Below are 17044 nucleotides of genomic sequence, written 5' to 3'. Positions count from 1 at the left end.
AAATTTGGCCATGTAGGAACGACAGTCACAACCTAGGTTCCTCCCTCCTTCTCATTCTCTCTATTTGCCCCAGGCATTTTAGTTGTCCAAGTAGGATAATCAAATTTGCCTCCTTTCAGGCCCACTTCGATCGTGTCACCAGCGAAAACTAAATCAACAAAGCTTGAGGGTGTGTAACCCACCATTTTATCATAGTAGAACACCAGTAACGTGTTTACTATCATTGTGATCATCTCTTTCTTCGTCATTGGAGGTGCCACTTGAGCTGCCAAGTCCCTCCACCTCTGGGCATATTCCTTGAACGACTCATGCTCTTTTTTACACATGTTCTGTAGTTGCGTTCTATCTGGAGCCATATCAGAATTGTACTGATACTGCCTAACGAAGGCAACCATTAGGTCCTTCCAAGAATGGACTCGAGAAGGTTCCAAGTGAGTATACCAGGTGACTATCGCAACCTACCCTCTAGCGGAAAACTCTAGAAAAACCAAAAAAAGACAATAGTCTGCGTATTTTGAAAATGAGGGTTTGGGAGTTTCTTATGCACGGGAAAGGTATTAGCACCTCACGCGCCCGTCACACGGGACGACAACCTCTGATCAAGTGTGCAAAATGACTTCAAAATTATGTATTTTACCTTTTTATATATTTTTTACTTTTTGGGGACAACAAGGGTATTACCCTCGCTCCTACGTATCCTCGGGTACGATGAGGAAATCAAACCTACGTAGTTCTTTAAGAAATGAACGTTGGTTAATTTTTTTTTATCTTTTTTTGAAAGATTGATTTTAATTGTGAACAAAAGTCTTTTAAGGCGTTGGACCTTTGAAACAATCTTTTGATTTTTGAAAATAGGAGAAAGAGTCATTAAGGCATTGGACCTTTGAACGATATCTTGATTTTTTTGATGAAATGAAGAAGTTTATGAGTTGGTTTTATTTGGTTTTGACTCATTAATCTCTAATCCCTTTTTTAAGATAACTTGCAACGTTAATGACAAATTAAAACTTATTTTACATTGATGAAAAGAGTTTACGACACAAATAATTGGTCGAAACTTATTTAAACAACAGTTAAGTGAGATCACAACACAAATGATCGGTTGAAATTCATTTAAACAGTGATTAAGTGAGATTACAACATAAACGATTGGTTGAATTTTATTTTAACAGTGATGAAACGAGATTACGGTATGAATGATTGGTCCAAACTCGCTTTAAACAAAGAAAAAGATCACCGATGATCGAAGAAGGAGATGAAGATACACAAACAATAAAGGGGACCCCTAAGGGCCCATAAATCAAATTCAAATCCTTAAAATCAAGCACTAACCGGATGAAGAACGAAGAACGAACGAAGAACGGCGAAGAACATTCACGAAATTGATCACGGAAACGTAACGGAAGCGCTTCGGCCTTGATTTTCTTTTTTTTTCTCCTTCTTTTCACTAATTTTAAGTGAAATGTGCTTGCTAAGGGTGATGAACCCCTTCCCCTTAGCCTCCCACGCCTATTTATAGCCAAATAGGGGGAGGAGCTTGCCGCCCAGCTCGCCCAGGCGAGTTGGTGGCTTACTCTAGAAGCAACTTGCTTGCCCAAGCAAGCTCAGCTTGCCCAGGCGAGCTGGTTGCTTCCCTCCTAAGTCATCTAGTGGGCCTAAGGACTGAGGAATGTTCCAGAATGGACCATTTTGCCCCTATCTTGAGTTTCTTGCCCATTTCCTTCTGAAACGTCACGAAACCCTATGGATTGCACTGTGATTGCTATCATGCAGCTCAACTCAGCTGGAAAAAAACCCCATGTTGACAAAAAATGCCCCCATTCAGAGTATCTTGCTCATTTCTTTCTGTAACATCGTGAAACCATACGGATTGTGTAGCGATTGATGTTAAACAGCTCAACTTGATCCGCGAAAATCAGCATGTTGACAAACAATTGTCCCCAGACAAAATTAGGGTATGACAGTTACCCCTCTTTACTTATCTTTTATTGGATATAAAAGGGAAGTAAAGATAAGACACTAATTTTGTTCGAGCTAACTTTCCACCCCACCGACCACTAGCGAAATTCCAAGCAGTAAAATCTGTGAAAGCATGAAGACATTGAAGTTCTTCCTTTTCTCGTTTTATTCTTTTTTTCATTTTTATTTTCTATATATATTTTTTATTTAAAAAGCATAGAAACAGAGGATGTTGAGTCCTATGAAGGATAGGGACAAAGGATATTGAAGTTTTTGAGATGAAGACATTGTCGTCTTCGAGAGTGTAAATGATGGCATTGTTGCCTTTTGAAGGCATGCAATGACTAAAGACATTGTCGTCTTTGAAATGCAAAAGATGGCCATTGTCGTCTTCGAAATGTAAATGAGGATCACTATTGCCTTTGAAGGCATGCAAGGACTGAAGACATTGTCGTCTTTGAAAATGAAAATGAGGACATTGTCGCCTTTTGAAGGCATGCAATGACTAAAGACATTGTTGTCTTTGAAATGTAGATGAAGATCATTGTCGCCTTTGAAGTCATGCAATGACTGAAGACATTGTCATCTTCAAAATGTAAAAGGGGCAGATGACCATAATTTGTCTCTGTGTGCCATTGGACTCACTTATCTTAGGATGGCAAAGGGAGACTGCAGTTGTCTCGAAAAACAATAAAGTGAATGGCCATGATGGTCTCCGCATGCCATTGGAATTGATTGTCTCTGGATGGCAAAGGAGACTTTAATAGTCTCGGTTGAAAGACATTGAAGTCTTCAATAAGAGGCAGATGACCATATTTGTCTCTGCGTGTCAACGGGCTTGCTCGCCTAAGGGGAGACTAAAGTAATCTCGGTCGATAGACATTGAGTCTTCGACAAAAGAGCAGATGGCAATATTTGTCTCTACGTGTCAATAGGCTCGCTCGCATCTGGTTGGCAAAGGGGAGACTAAAGTAGTCTCGATCGATAGACATTGAGTCTTCGACAAAAGAGCAAATGACCATATTTGTCTCTGCATGTCAATGGGCTCGCTTGCCTCTGGTTGATGAAGGGGAGACTAAAGTAGTCTCGGTCGATAGACATTGAGTCTTCGACAAAAGAGCAGATGACCATATTTGGCTCTGCGTGTTAACGGGCTCGCTTGCCTCTGGTTGACGAAGGGGAGACTAAAGTAGTCTCGGTCAATAGACATTGAGTCTTCAATAAAAGAGCAGATGACCATATTTGTCTCTGTGTGTCAACGGGCTCACTTTCCTCTTGTTGACGAATGGGAGACTAAAGCAGTCTTAGTTGATAGACATTGAGTCTTCGACAAAACAACAGATGACCATATTTGTCTCTGCGTGTCAACGGGCTCGCTTGCCTCTGGTTGACAGGTGGCGGATGACCATAATGTGTCTCCGCGTGTCATCGGACTCGCTTGTCTCTGGATGGAAAAGGTGTGCAGATGACCATAATTTGTCTCCACGTACCATTGGACTTGATTGTCTCTGGATAAGCATAGGTGCACAGATGACCATAATTTCTCTCCGTGTGCCATCAGAATTGGTTGTCTCTAGATGGTGAAGGGAGACTTCAATAGTCTCGATCGAAAGACATCTGAGTCTTTGACAAAGGGGGCAGATGACCATTTTTGTCTCTATGTGCCATTGGACTTGATCGTCTTTGGATGGCAAAGGAAAATAGTCTTGAAAACAACAAGAGCGAATGACCGTGATGGTCTCCACATGCCATTGGACTTGATTGTCTCCGGATAGCAAAAAGGGTGTGGATGACCATAATGGTCTTTGCGTGCCATCGGACTTGATTGTCTCTAGATAGCAAAGGTGCGCGGATGACCATAATTTGTCTCTGCGTGCCATCAGACTCGATTGTCTTTGGATGGCGAAGGGAGACTTCAATAGTCTCGGTCAAAAGACATCTGAGTCTTCGATAAAGGGGGCAGATGACCATATTTGTCTCTGTGTGCCATCGGACTCCCTTGTCTCTAGATGGTGAAGGGAGACTTCAATAGTCTCGGTTAAGCATAAATGGCAGAGGACTTTGAGCCCTATGAAGGCGAGGACTTTGAGTCCTCTGAAGGCGAGGACTTTGAGTCCAATGAAAGATAAAGGTGAGGACTTTGAGTCCTATGAAAGATAAAGGTGAGGACTTTGAGTCCTATGAAGGTGAGGACTTTGAGTCCTATGAAACGAGCCAATAGGTACAAGTACCAAAGGGCTTTAACCTTGTGAGAAAGCAAGATGTTGACTCCTTTAGAGGACTTCTCATCTATGCAATTATTGCCTAATATGAACATGATTTTTTTTTGGGAAGCAGATGCATGCAACCTTCATCTTGGAATGTAGTAAATGCAGGCTTTGTATGCAACAATGCAAGCAATGGAAATTTGTACAATGTTCATGACATTCTTTCCTATTTTTGTGATTTTGATTTTTTTTCTTTTTGTGGAAAACACAAATTGGTTGTTTCTATTTTTTTGAAAGATGTGATAACTCATGCAACCCCGTCCTATAGTTTGCAAACCTCTTCGGGGACTCCCTAAGAGTGTATATTTTGTTTGATTCAGTCACTTGACAATTTTGGATGACGGTAGACACTTAGTCAATCAACTAAAATAAAGGTCCTAGGGTTTTCCCCCTTTTTTTGTTTAAAACATCGACTACTCTGCATAGCAAGAGAAATATAAGGCCTTGGGACCAATCGCATGCACCATTGAAGGATGGCAATGGATCATTGCACTTTGGTATATGACCAAGTGAAACTTTCTTGTTTTAAGGTCATAGAGTGGTGCCCCGAGTCTGTTGATCCCGTTGGGAGTTTGATACCATGGGCTAATCACTAAAGAATTTATATGACAAAGCTACCCTTGGATTCAAAAAGAATCCCCAAGAGCTTGCATGAGAGACTAACGTCAAACGTACCCTACTGTCATTATTGGCTTCGGACATTTTCAGTGAGCTCCTGGTTGAATGAGATTTCTTCTCAAATGTGCAAGTGTGAACCTCAGGGGTTTCTCTTTTTTTTAGATAAATATATATTTTTCTTTAACGATCACAAGCATGCGCGGGTTTCATTCCAAAATCCCAACTTAAAAGCAAATTAGTCATTCCTTGATCCACGTGGGCTTTATTAGGCTTGTAACATGGTCAGGGGTAAGAGGGCTTATGAAAGAAAGGATTAGACAGACTCAAAGAGTGTTCGAGGGTTATATTGAGTAAGAACCTCAACAGCGTCTTGCTTGTACCTTTTGCTTACTTCAACTTTTGAGTTGAGCTTATTTTCCTTTTTTCATTGTTGCCCAACTTCCTGCTGGTTTAGCAGTGGTTCCCACTTAGGGTTTCTATTTTGCTTTTGCTATTTTTTCTTTGTTGTTGTTTTTCGAAAACAACATGCTTTGGCTCGGAGGGGGTAGCAAAGGATAAACTAGTGTTTGGGATATTGAAACATGGCCATGTGTCATTTCAAATCTTGACTAGATCCTTTTTGTAGTTTGGATTTTGGGACAAAACCTTAATAACACGCCCCCGATTGTTTTTTCTTTCTTTTTCTTTATTATTATTATTTTTCAACCCTAATTTTTGCTTAGGCCGCCCTTTCGGGTTTTTAGCCTACCGGGTGAAAACTTTTGATTTGCCCCTAGGTTCGCTTGAGGCTCATGCAATGTGCCTATCATTGCCCTAGTGTAGGGCTCGAAGGCATCTATTGTTGTCTTTTGTTATGACCTTGTGCAAAGGCAAGATGAAAGAAAATGTGCAGATTTCTCAAAAAGGAATTTTCAAGGATGAGAAACATTTAAAGGATTTTCATAGGACTCAAGTGTTTGGCAGGGGTACACCACCAACCTGCTTGCCCCTCATTGGCGTATCCGAGGTGAGGCTTAAAGTCAGCTAGATTGTGGTGGGGTATTTCATGTGTCTCCCCCATGGGTTGAGAGACATGTGCCTGATCAGATTGAGGTTGTTGGCTCTCAATGAGTATGGGAGTGGAGTTATTGACATTCTCATCGAGAATGTGCGCAACATTAGGTGGTGTATAGTTGGGAGGCAAGCCATATGGAGGGAAGGCATGCTTTTTCTGAACTTGCACAAAATGGGGTCCACCCGCACTTCCCAACTCTTTGCCTCCCTGACCTACCATATCTAAGGTTGGATGATTTATTTGGTTGAGGACAGATGGGGGAATCGGGTCCACCTCAGCAACAGCGCTGGTAGCGGCAATTGTAGCTGCATTGACTTCCATTATCTTCTTCATGCTCATCATGGCCTCCATCATTGTGGCCATTTGCTCTTTAATGGCCTCCATGTCGGCCTTCATTTGTTGTTGCACCTCCTCTACTTCACTCATTACTCTAGCTCTAGCATGCGTTCAGTGAGGGCACCGTAAAGTGCGTTCTTTCCTTTTGATAACAATGATTACAGTTCTGATTTCAAGGAAAGAATGCAATGAGCAATGCAACCAATGAAAAGCATGGATGTATGTGAATGATGCATTGTTGAAGTATTGCAAATTTACACAGGACATTCAGTAGAACACATGGTCGAATCAAATCAGACAACACTATTTATTACATCTTGTCAGAGTCAAAGTGAAACTGGAAGTAAGATGGACATCAACAATCCTTAATTTTGTAAATCATATGTCGGCAGTAAAGAAAGAAGCGATGTAACTCGATTCATCTTCAACCCCATAATCCAAGGAAAAGGAATTTTGATTGGCAATACTTCTGTGACCTATCATAGAGATGAATGACTAGGACATACTCATGATATGCATGACAAATGTAATTATGAGATTGAGATGCCCGAAGAACCATCATTTTCCTAGTTAACCATGCATTCGGTACCACATTCACGTGATTTTAAATCGTCATTTTTTTTAGAGAAATGGGTGTATAATCCAAACATGGTTGGTTTATAGCCATCATCATGGTACCCAACACATGTAACTAAGAATGTGGTGTGACTTTCTTCTTGTTCTCTCTTTTTTTTATGTTTCTTTTTGTTTTTGTTTTTGCAGAGGAAAATGCAAGGATCATACACGACATGCGAATGATGGAAGTAGAATATATGCAGTGGGTAGAACAAAAGCATGCTAAATGAAGACGTATGATAATGCAGTGATTTATGCAAATGCAATGCACGAATATGATGTAGGAATGATATGCCTATTATGATTCAATCAAGGAATATGTCAAAGTAAGTTTGCTATGTGCCCCTAATTCAGGAATCTAATTGAAAAGATCCAAAAGTCCCCTTCTAGTGACAACTCCAAAGGGTGGTTTCAAGTAACTTTACTAGCTTATAGAGATATCATCCTCTTAGGTAATACAATGTGGCGATAGGGACTATCAGTGACAATGCATCACCAGATGAGGAAAACTCTAGATGAGGCTTCACTGTTATCAAGCGAGTCGAAGACCCAACATGACCACAAATCGACCTCCACTCCTTATGGCTCACATAAACCTGGGTATAGGGCCTAATATCTCAATGTATGTGCGAGGTGTACGTGTCTTGTGTGCGTAGAAAAGATATTTCTAACTATGAATGTAATCGATAGACAAACACACACCAAACACAACAACATAGCAAAGGTTATGTACAAATGTGGACAAAACAAAAGAGAAAACGGAAAATAAAAAAAAAGGTCATGATAAAAGCATTAAACACTGATTGAATGGCCTAACTCTCTAACAGTCCTCAGTGGAGTCGCTAACTATGACAACCTACCCTTCGGCGGGGGTGCAGAAAGGCCAAAATGATAGGCCGAAGCATTTGTCTCCAAGGGAGAAAACGAGCGGAGTCGCCACCAACGATTATTTGAGGAAAACGCTAGAAAAACCAAAAAGGACAAAGGTCTGTGGATTTTCAAAATGAGGGTTCGGGAGTTGTTTACGCACGGGGAAGGTATCAGCACACCATGCGCTCGTCACAAGGGACGGCAACCTCTAATCGAGTGTGCAAAACATGACTTCAAAATTATGTATTTTCCCCTTTTTATGTTTATTATCTTTTCCCTTTTTATGTTTTTTATTTTTTTGGGGGTCGATAAGATCATGGCCCTTGCTCCTACGTATCCTCGGATGTGATGAGGAAATCAGACCTACGTAGTTCTTTAGGTCTGAAATTTTTTGTGTTACATTGATTTTATCGTTTTTGAAAGATTGATTTTAACTGCGAACAAAAGTCGTTTAAGGCGTTGGAACTCAAAATGATGTTTTAAACTTTTGAAAGGCGGAGAGAATCGTTAAGGCGTTGGACCTTGAAATGATGTTTTAAACTTTTGAAAAGCAGAGAGAATCGTTAAGGCGTTGTACCTTGAAACGATCTTCTTAAGTTTGAAAAGTGAAGAGAATCGTTAAGGTGTTGGACCTTGAAACAATCTCTTGATTTTCTTGATGAAATGAAGAAGTTTATGTGTTGGTTTTATTTTGGTTTTTTTGTTTATTAATTTTCAATCCCTTAAAGATAAGTTGTGGAACTATGGATCGGTTAAAACTTACTTTACAAAAGAAAAGCGATCACCGATGATAGGAGAATGATATGGAGATGCAAAAAACAATAAAAAGGACCCCTAAGCGATCACCGAGTTGGTTTTATTTAGCTTCTTTTTCTTTTCTTTCTTCTTTCTTCTTTCTTCTCAATTCTAGACCTCTGGACCTTAGAACCTCTTCCTTCAGCCTCCCTCACGCATATTTATAGCAAAACAAGGCATTTGGGATGAGGGTAGCTTGCCCAGGCGAGCTGTTACTTCATTCTGAAGCAACCTTGCTCGCCCAGGCGAGCTGGTTACTTCACCAGGAAGTTATTTTGGTGGCCCAGGCGAGCCAAGGGTCTGAAAAACTGTGAAAATGACCCTTTTGTCCTCCCTTTTGAGTATTTTCCGCATTCTTTTCCGAAACGTCGAAAAACCTTATAGATTGTGCGGCAACTGGCGTTAAGCAGCTCAATTCGGCTAGCAAGAATCAAAATGTTAGCAAATGAAGGTTCCCATACAAAATTAGGGTATGACAACAAGTTTTGAAAGTAGAGCTTGAAAAGACAAGAGTGTTGAAAGAGAAGCTAAAGACAACAATCACTAGGGTCAAGAAATAGTGTGATGAGCTGAAAGATGTCAACCTGACTGATTGAGGCCGTACTTGAATCAAATAAACATTAAAAATGCAGTATCTAGGAAGTGATCCTAGGTCGTCTCCCAACGAGCAATGGTCAACCAAACGTTCATAACAGATAGTAATAAAACAGTAACGAATTGGGGGGGGGGGGGGTTGTTTGTTTTTGTAAATTAAACAACAAGCAAATTTGAATTAGAAAATAACAGAATTAAACCATGTTGTTTCCCCTTAATTCACATGCAAGTCTCTTATCCTAGGTTATGAGAATTTATCCTTAATCAGTTCAACCACTTAATCCAACCCTAAATTAAATTACTAAGCAAAAATTAACATAATGCTGTCATTATGTGATTAAGCAACACATACACCAATTAATCATGAACGAAATGGATCATTAAGCATGAACGTAAATTAAGCATAGAGACAATTAATCAAGCACTCAACATGCATGGATTAATAGCAACAAATACAGAGTAATTAGTGAAGAGGAAAAAACTGATCAGAATTCAATAATAATAACAAAACCTCAAAGAGAGCTGTGTTTGATCCACAAGAGAAAACAACGCCGGAGACATAGCCTCCCATTAATCAGTAGAAAACGAAATTGTAGATTGAAGCAAAAATGAAATTGCAGAAAACGAATTTATTCCATGTGAACAGTGTGCATGAACAGTAATAAAAACTGGAATTGCCAAAACCCTAAAAATTATTCTCCTCTCCAAAAACTCCTAAAACTAAAACCCTGGTGCTGTTATATAGGTTCCTAACCCCAAAGCTTACAAATCTATTTTAAGTCCAAGCTCATAAACAAAATAAAATAAAATCTGGACAAGATAAGATAAGATTGGATGAAATAAAATCTGGAAGAAATCAAATCTAGATGAAATAAAATCTGGATAAGATAAGATTTGATAAAATAAAATTGTCTGCTCTCTTCAAGTCCAAGCCCAATTCCGGATTCAAGCCCAATTGCTTATTATTCTCCTGAAATTAAATTAGAGACACAAAATTAGTCAAGTAGGCCCAAATGATAAAACTGCATAATTAATTTGACAATTAAGGCTAATCAGTAATTAAAATGGTGACAAAAAGGGTTAAGAAATAGGAGAAAATAATGACACATCACTGACCATGGTTGAAGCATTAGAGCGGGAAACAAAAAGGGCCTGAAAAGAAGAATGGAGCAGGAACAAGTTCTGAGGGGCTCTGTGGGGCAGCAGTAACGAGCTCAAGCTTAGAAGGGCTGAGAGGGCGACGAATCAAGGATGGAAAGCATGGTGTTAAAAGGTAAGTTAAAGGCTTGTCAGAGGTCGAAGAGAAGATTGACGGAACAGTTGAACAAAACAGAAGAAAATATGTTGATAATCATCGACCAATATAAGGAGAAGGTGAACCGCCAGAAGAGAATATTACTCATTGCATTCCGTTTTTTAGCATTCCGTTTTTTAACAACAGAAGAGAATATGTTGATATTCATCAACCAATATTCTCTTCATTGCATTCCATTTTTTAGCAGTCATTGTCATCATAAAAAAGTAACCATAGTAACCAAAAAGAATGAACGCGCTTTTAATAGTTTTAGAAAAACTTGAATTTGAATATTTGAATGTGTAATCGATTACAAAGAGATTGTAATCAATTACTAGAGACAAAACTATTTTAAACAGCTTTTAGAAAGTTTTAAATTTAAATTTTAAATCTGTAATCGATTACAACACTTGTGTAATCGATTATCAGTCACGAAATTTTGAAATTTAAATCTGAAGAGTCATAACTCTTCAAAATTAGTTGTGTAATCGATTACTGGTGAGGAAATTTTAAAAATAACTCTGAAATGTCACAACTGTTCACAACTTTTTGAAAGGCCACCAAAGGCCTATAAATATGTGACTTGGGTTCGAAACTCTTTAGAGTTTTTCAGAACAATAATTTTCCTATCCTCTCAAAAGAAAGCCTTGGCCAAACATTTGCAATATCATTAAGGGTTCTTATAAGATCTTCATCTAGTAACATTCTTCTCTACAAGAGAGAAATATTCTTCTTACTTTAAAGCAAACAATTGTTGTTCAAGAGACAATGGGTCTCTTAATTTGTAAGGATCTCTGAACACAAGGGAAGGGTATCCCTGTGTAGTTCAGAATTTGTAAAAGGAATTTACAAGTTAGTGGAAATCTAAAGTGGGTTACTTGAGGACTGGACATAGGGACAGGGTGTGGCCGAACCAGTATAAAAATTGTGTTTGCATTCCTCTCTTCCCTAAACTTCTTTAATTTATTGCATTTTATTTTTGCTTTTCTTATTTTAAAGAAGTATCAATTGAATTGCTCTTTACTTTGTTCATATTAAGTCTGCATATTCTATTTTAAGAGAGAATTGAAATTTGATTAGGGGAAATTTTTAAACTTAATTCACCCCCCCCCCCCCCTCTCTTAAGTTATTGAGGCCATGATGTAGCTCCATTGGAGCTTGTAGGCCTTGCATCTTCTTCATCAATGGAGTGATTTGCTTCTTGAAGATCATGGCAGCGGAATGGAGAAGGAAGAAAGATGATTGGATCGAGATGCCACTTCAAGAAAAAGATGAGTCAAGAAGAAGCTCACCACCATAGGAAGCCATGGATAAGAGCTTGAAGGTAGGAGAAGATGAGTGGAGGGAGAAGGAGAGAAGGAGCATGAAAATGTAATTCTCAAATGATCAAAGTTGAAAAAAATGCACACACATGACCTCCATTTATAGCCTAAGTGTCACACAAAATTGGAGGGAAATTTGAATTTCTATTCAAATTTCACTTGAATTTGAAATTCAATTTGTGGAGCCCAATTATGGAGCCATAATTTCACTAATTATGATTAGTGAATTTTATCTATCCTTCATCCCACTAATCCAAGATCAAGTCCTAGATTCTTCACTAAGTGTGCTTAGGTGTCACAAGGCATGTAAAGCATGCACAAAGTGTGACTATATGATGTGGCAATAGGGTGTAGCAAGCAAATGCTCACCCCCCTCTAAAATTTAACTGGATTAGGCTTCTCCCAATTCAATTAAATTTATTTCCCAACACACACATCAAATATTCACACAATGCATGTGAAATTACAAAACTACCCCTAATACAAAAATTAGTCTAGGTGCCCTAAAATAAAAGGGTTGAGAAATCCTACATTTCTAGGGTACCCTACCTACATTATGGAGCCCTAAATACAAGGCCCAAAAATAATGAAACCTTAATCTAATATGTACAAAGATAAGTGGGCTCATACTTAGCCCATGGGCCTGAAATCTACCTCAAGGCTCATGAGAACCCTAGGGCCTTTTCTTGCATCTTTGGCCCAATCTACTTGGAGTCTTCTATCCAATGCCCTTGCGGGGTAGGATTGCATTAGGCCACTTGTTTAACAAGTGGTATCAAAGCTTAATTCTTGTACAAGGTTTAGAAACTTCAAGAATATGGCCTCATCAAACTTTTTATTTCCTAAAGGGAACTCTATAAATAGGCCTCCTATTTTCAAATGGTGTGGGTTATCATTGTTGGAAAACCCGCTTGCAAATTTTCATAGAGGCTATATAGATTTAAATATCTGGGAAGCCATAGAAATTGGACCTTACATCCCTACTATGGTAGTAGGAAATACAACCATAGAAAAACCTAGGAAACAATGGGATGAGGAGGAAAAGAAGTTAGTACAATATAATTTAAAAGCCAAAAATATAATTACATCTGCATTAGGAATAGATGAATACTTTAGGGTGTCAAATTGAAAAAGTGCAAAAGATATGTGGGATACCTTACAAGTAACCCATGAAGGAACAACATATGTGAAATGTCTAGAATAAATACCTTAACTCATGAATATGAATTATTTTGAATGAATCCTAATGAAACTATACAGGACATGCAAAAGAGATTCACGCACATAGTAAATCATCTTGCATCTTTAGGAAAGAAATTTCCAAATGAGGATCTTATTAATAAAGTTTTGAGATGTTTAAGCAAGGAATGGCAACCTAAGGTAACGGCTATTACAGAATCAAGGGATCTTTCTAACATGTCTCTTGCTACTTTGTTTGGAAAGTTACAAGAACATTAAATGGAATTAATGAAACTGAATCAACATGAGGAGAATGATAAGAAAAAGAAAGGAATTTCACTTAAAGCTTCATCCTCAATCCAAGAAAGAAGTGATAAAGAAGATTCAAATGAAATAGACGAAGATGATGATTTCAATCTTTTGGTAAAAAGATTCAACAAATTTCTAAGAAACAAAGGAAATCAAAGAAGATCAAATTTCAAATCAAAGGAAAGGGCAGAAGATTCATCCTCTCTTCAAAAATGTTATGAATGCATTCAACCAGGACATCTGAGAGTTGATTGCTCAATTTTCATGAAAAGAATAGAGAGATCTAAAAAGAAAAATTTCAATGATAAGAAAGCAAAGAAGGCCTACATTACTTGGGAAGACAATGATATGGACTCATCTGAAGATTTAGAAAATGAAGTTGTAAACCTGAGTCTGATGGCCAAGAATTATGAAAGCGATGAAGAGGTAACATCTTTGACAACAACTTATCTATTTCATTTGATGAATTACAAGATGCATTCGTTGATTTACATAAAGAATCAGTCAAACTTGCAAAACTAGTTTCATTTTCTAAGAAAACTATTTCAAACATAGAAAAAGAAGTTTTAAAATTAAATGAAGAATTAGAAATTTTTAAAACTGAAGTCAAAACTTTAAGATCAACTGACACAAATCATTCTTCCACCATAAAAATAATACATGATAATATAGAAGCATCTAACTCTTGTAATTGTGTAACAAGTATATAGAAGAAATCAAGGATTTGAAAAATTCTCCTGCCAAATTTTCTATTGGCAAAAATAATTTGGATATTATATTAGGAAAGCAAAGATGTGTTTTTGATAAAGCAGGATTAGGATATAAACCTGATAAACAACAAAAATTTTATAAAAATTTCTTTGCATCCACACAAAAGAATAGTTCTCCTTTCTTAACTTGTTTTTACTGTGGAAAGAAAGGATATGGTACATCTACATGTTAATTTAAGAAAAATAGTAATAATATTAAAATGATATGGGTCCCAAAAGGATCTTTTATTAAAACTAACACATAAGGACCCAAGAAAGTTTGGGTACCTAAGTCATAAACATGATCTTTTTTTTGCTTGAGGACAAGCAAAACTGTAAATTTGGGGGAGTTGTTAGTCGGTGAATACGATTAACTTTTGTGTATAAAACTTGTGAAAATTGTATCATACTTGTCATACCCTAATTTCGTCCGGGGACCTTTGCTTGATGACATGCGACCTTTCTTTGGTCCTTGTGAGGTGCTTGGTACCCATCATTAGGCAATTTGTGAAATTCCAGGACATGCCGAAAAACCAAAAAATATTGATGCACAATCCGTAAGTTTCCGTGACACACCGGAAATCAAATGGAAGCATCGTTGCATAATTAAGTAAGGTTCCGTAACATTCCGTAAGTCAAAAAGGGGATGATTATGTAATCCGCAAGGTTCCGTAACATTACGGAAAGAAAACAAGTATCGTTACGAAATTCGTAAGTTTCCGTAACTTTACGAAAAAAGAATCACCCAAAAAAAGCAGAGGGGGTGTACTTAGTAAAAATGGGGGTGCAAATAGCACCCAGGCCCACTTGGGCCCTCCAGAAGGCTGTTGCTTCTGGAGGAAGCAACCTGGCTCGCCTGGGCGAGCTGGGCGGCAACCACCTCCTCTATTTTGCTATAAATAGGGGAGGAAGTGAAGAAGAAAAGGGTTCAGCCCTTAGGCACTTCTCTCTCTTTCGAATTTGCTTGGAAAAATTGTTTCCGTGAAGAAAATCTAAGCCGAGGCGCTTCCGAATCGTTTCCGTAACGTTTTCCGTGAAGAATTTCGCGAAGGTTTCGACCGTTCTTCGACCGTTCTTCGACGTTATTCATTCGTTCTTCATCGTTCTTCGATCTTCAATGGGTAAGTACCTCGAACCAAGCTTTTCGATTCATTCTATGTACCCGTGGTGGTCCACATTGTGTTTCATGCATTTTTATTCTCGTTTTGTTTACTTTTTATACCCCCTCTTGACGTGCTTAAGCCATTTTACTTAAGTCATTCCTCGCTTAACTTAAAAATAAAATAAATTTCCACCGAACGTTTGAATTGTATTATCCGTTAATTTCGGTTAAAATAAACTCCGACCGTTCGGTCGTGCCGTAATCACATTGGAAATCAAAAAGAGGTAAAAAATAATATAATAATAAAAAAAAAAATCTTTTAGTAAAATAAAGCGGAAAATCAATCGGGCGTTTTCTCTTTGGGATTTCTCATTCTTAATCGAATTGATTAATAACTAAAGTGAAACTAAGGCTAAAATCAACTCGCCTAGTCATGCTCGTCTATAAAAATAGGCTTTTGAAGTTTGTCATTTCAATTTCTCACTAAGTAAAATGGATCATTTTTAAGGTCCAACGCCTTAAAATGATCACCACTTAAGTAAAAAGAATCACGCATAAGAAAGAACTACGTAGGTCTGATTTTCTCATCCCAATTGAGGAATACGTAGGAGCAAAGGGAAACACCCTTGTCGACCACAAAAAGAGAAAAAAATATAAAAAGGGTATAAAGGATATAAGGACATAAAAGGGAACGTAAAAATCAAAGTCATGTTTGCACATTCGATTAAAGGCTGCCGTCCCTTGTGACGGACGTGTGGGGTGCTAATACCTTCCCCGCGCGTAAATACAACTCCCGAACCTTTCACTTAAAAGTTCGTAGATCGCGTCTTTTCCGGTTTTTCCGACGTTTTCCTCAAATAAACGTTGGTGGCGACTCCGCGCGTATTCCTTTCATGGAACACGCATCCCGCGAGTCACGCGTCGCCCTCCCGCCGAAGGGTAGGTTGCAACAGTTGGCGACTCCGCTGGGGACTGTTTTTAGAGAGTTAGGCCATTTAATTTTGTGCAATGTTTTACCGTGACTTACCCCTTTGTTGGTTTCATTTCATTATGTTCTTGTGTATATAAACTCTTTGTTGCTTTTAGTGCGTTTTAAAATGTATGCATGAAATAAATATTTATTCATTTGATGCACACAAACACCAACACTATTTGCACACACTGTGAGTGAAAAAGGGCCCTATACCCGGGTTCATGGGAGCATAAGGAGTGGAGGTGAATCTGTGATCATGCTAGGTCTCCGACTTGCTTGATTACAGTGAACCCTCATCTAGAGCTTTTCTCTTTGAAAACTTATTGTTGCTAGTAGTCCCTACTGCTGCAATATGTTCTTCGAAGGGGATGATACCTCTAGAAACCATCAAGAGAGATATAACTACCTTGGGGGTTATTGCTAAAAGCCTAGTTAGTTCTCTCCCTTATAGGTCCCTTAAATAGGGGCACGGAGCAAACACGCTACGTGCCATTTTTCACACTGCCATGCATGAGTATCATATACCCTTTTGCTTATGTTCGGTAAATATTGTCATACTGTGTACATTCCCGCATTGTGTCTTTTGCATATGCATTGCATATGGGTTCTGTTTTGATCCCTACTGTAAACAAACCAACGGAGGGTCCGTGTCGCCTTCTTAAAAACGTGCGTTGGGGCATTTTGCTACCCCTAGACGTCGTATCTAAGAAGGGGACAAATTCCCCGGGCCCCCGCATTCCTAGATTGCATCTGTGTCATATGCATTCCATCATGCATTCATCCATCCCACCCATGAGATATCGGAGTTTTGATTTGCACCAGCTTTTGTCTCACTTTAGTAAGCATGGGAACAAATCAAACCGGAAAGAGGTTCTACCAAGTCAAGGTCAAAAGCCTAGATACCACCAGCATCAAGGAATTAGGGCGGTTAATGGAACCCCTCCAAATGCAAACCTTCCGCAAGACTTACGGAAAGATCTTAGAGTTGACCATAGCAGAAGTGTCCAT

The sequence above is a fragment of the Glycine max genome, chromosome 8, assembly GCF_000004515.6.
Source record: "Glycine max cultivar Williams 82 chromosome 8, Glycine_max_v4.0, whole genome shotgun sequence".
NCBI lineage: Eukaryota > Viridiplantae > Streptophyta > Magnoliopsida > Fabales > Fabaceae > Glycine > Glycine max.
The sequence above is the reverse complement of the archived record's forward strand: the minus strand, read 5'-3'. Positions refer to the sequence as shown.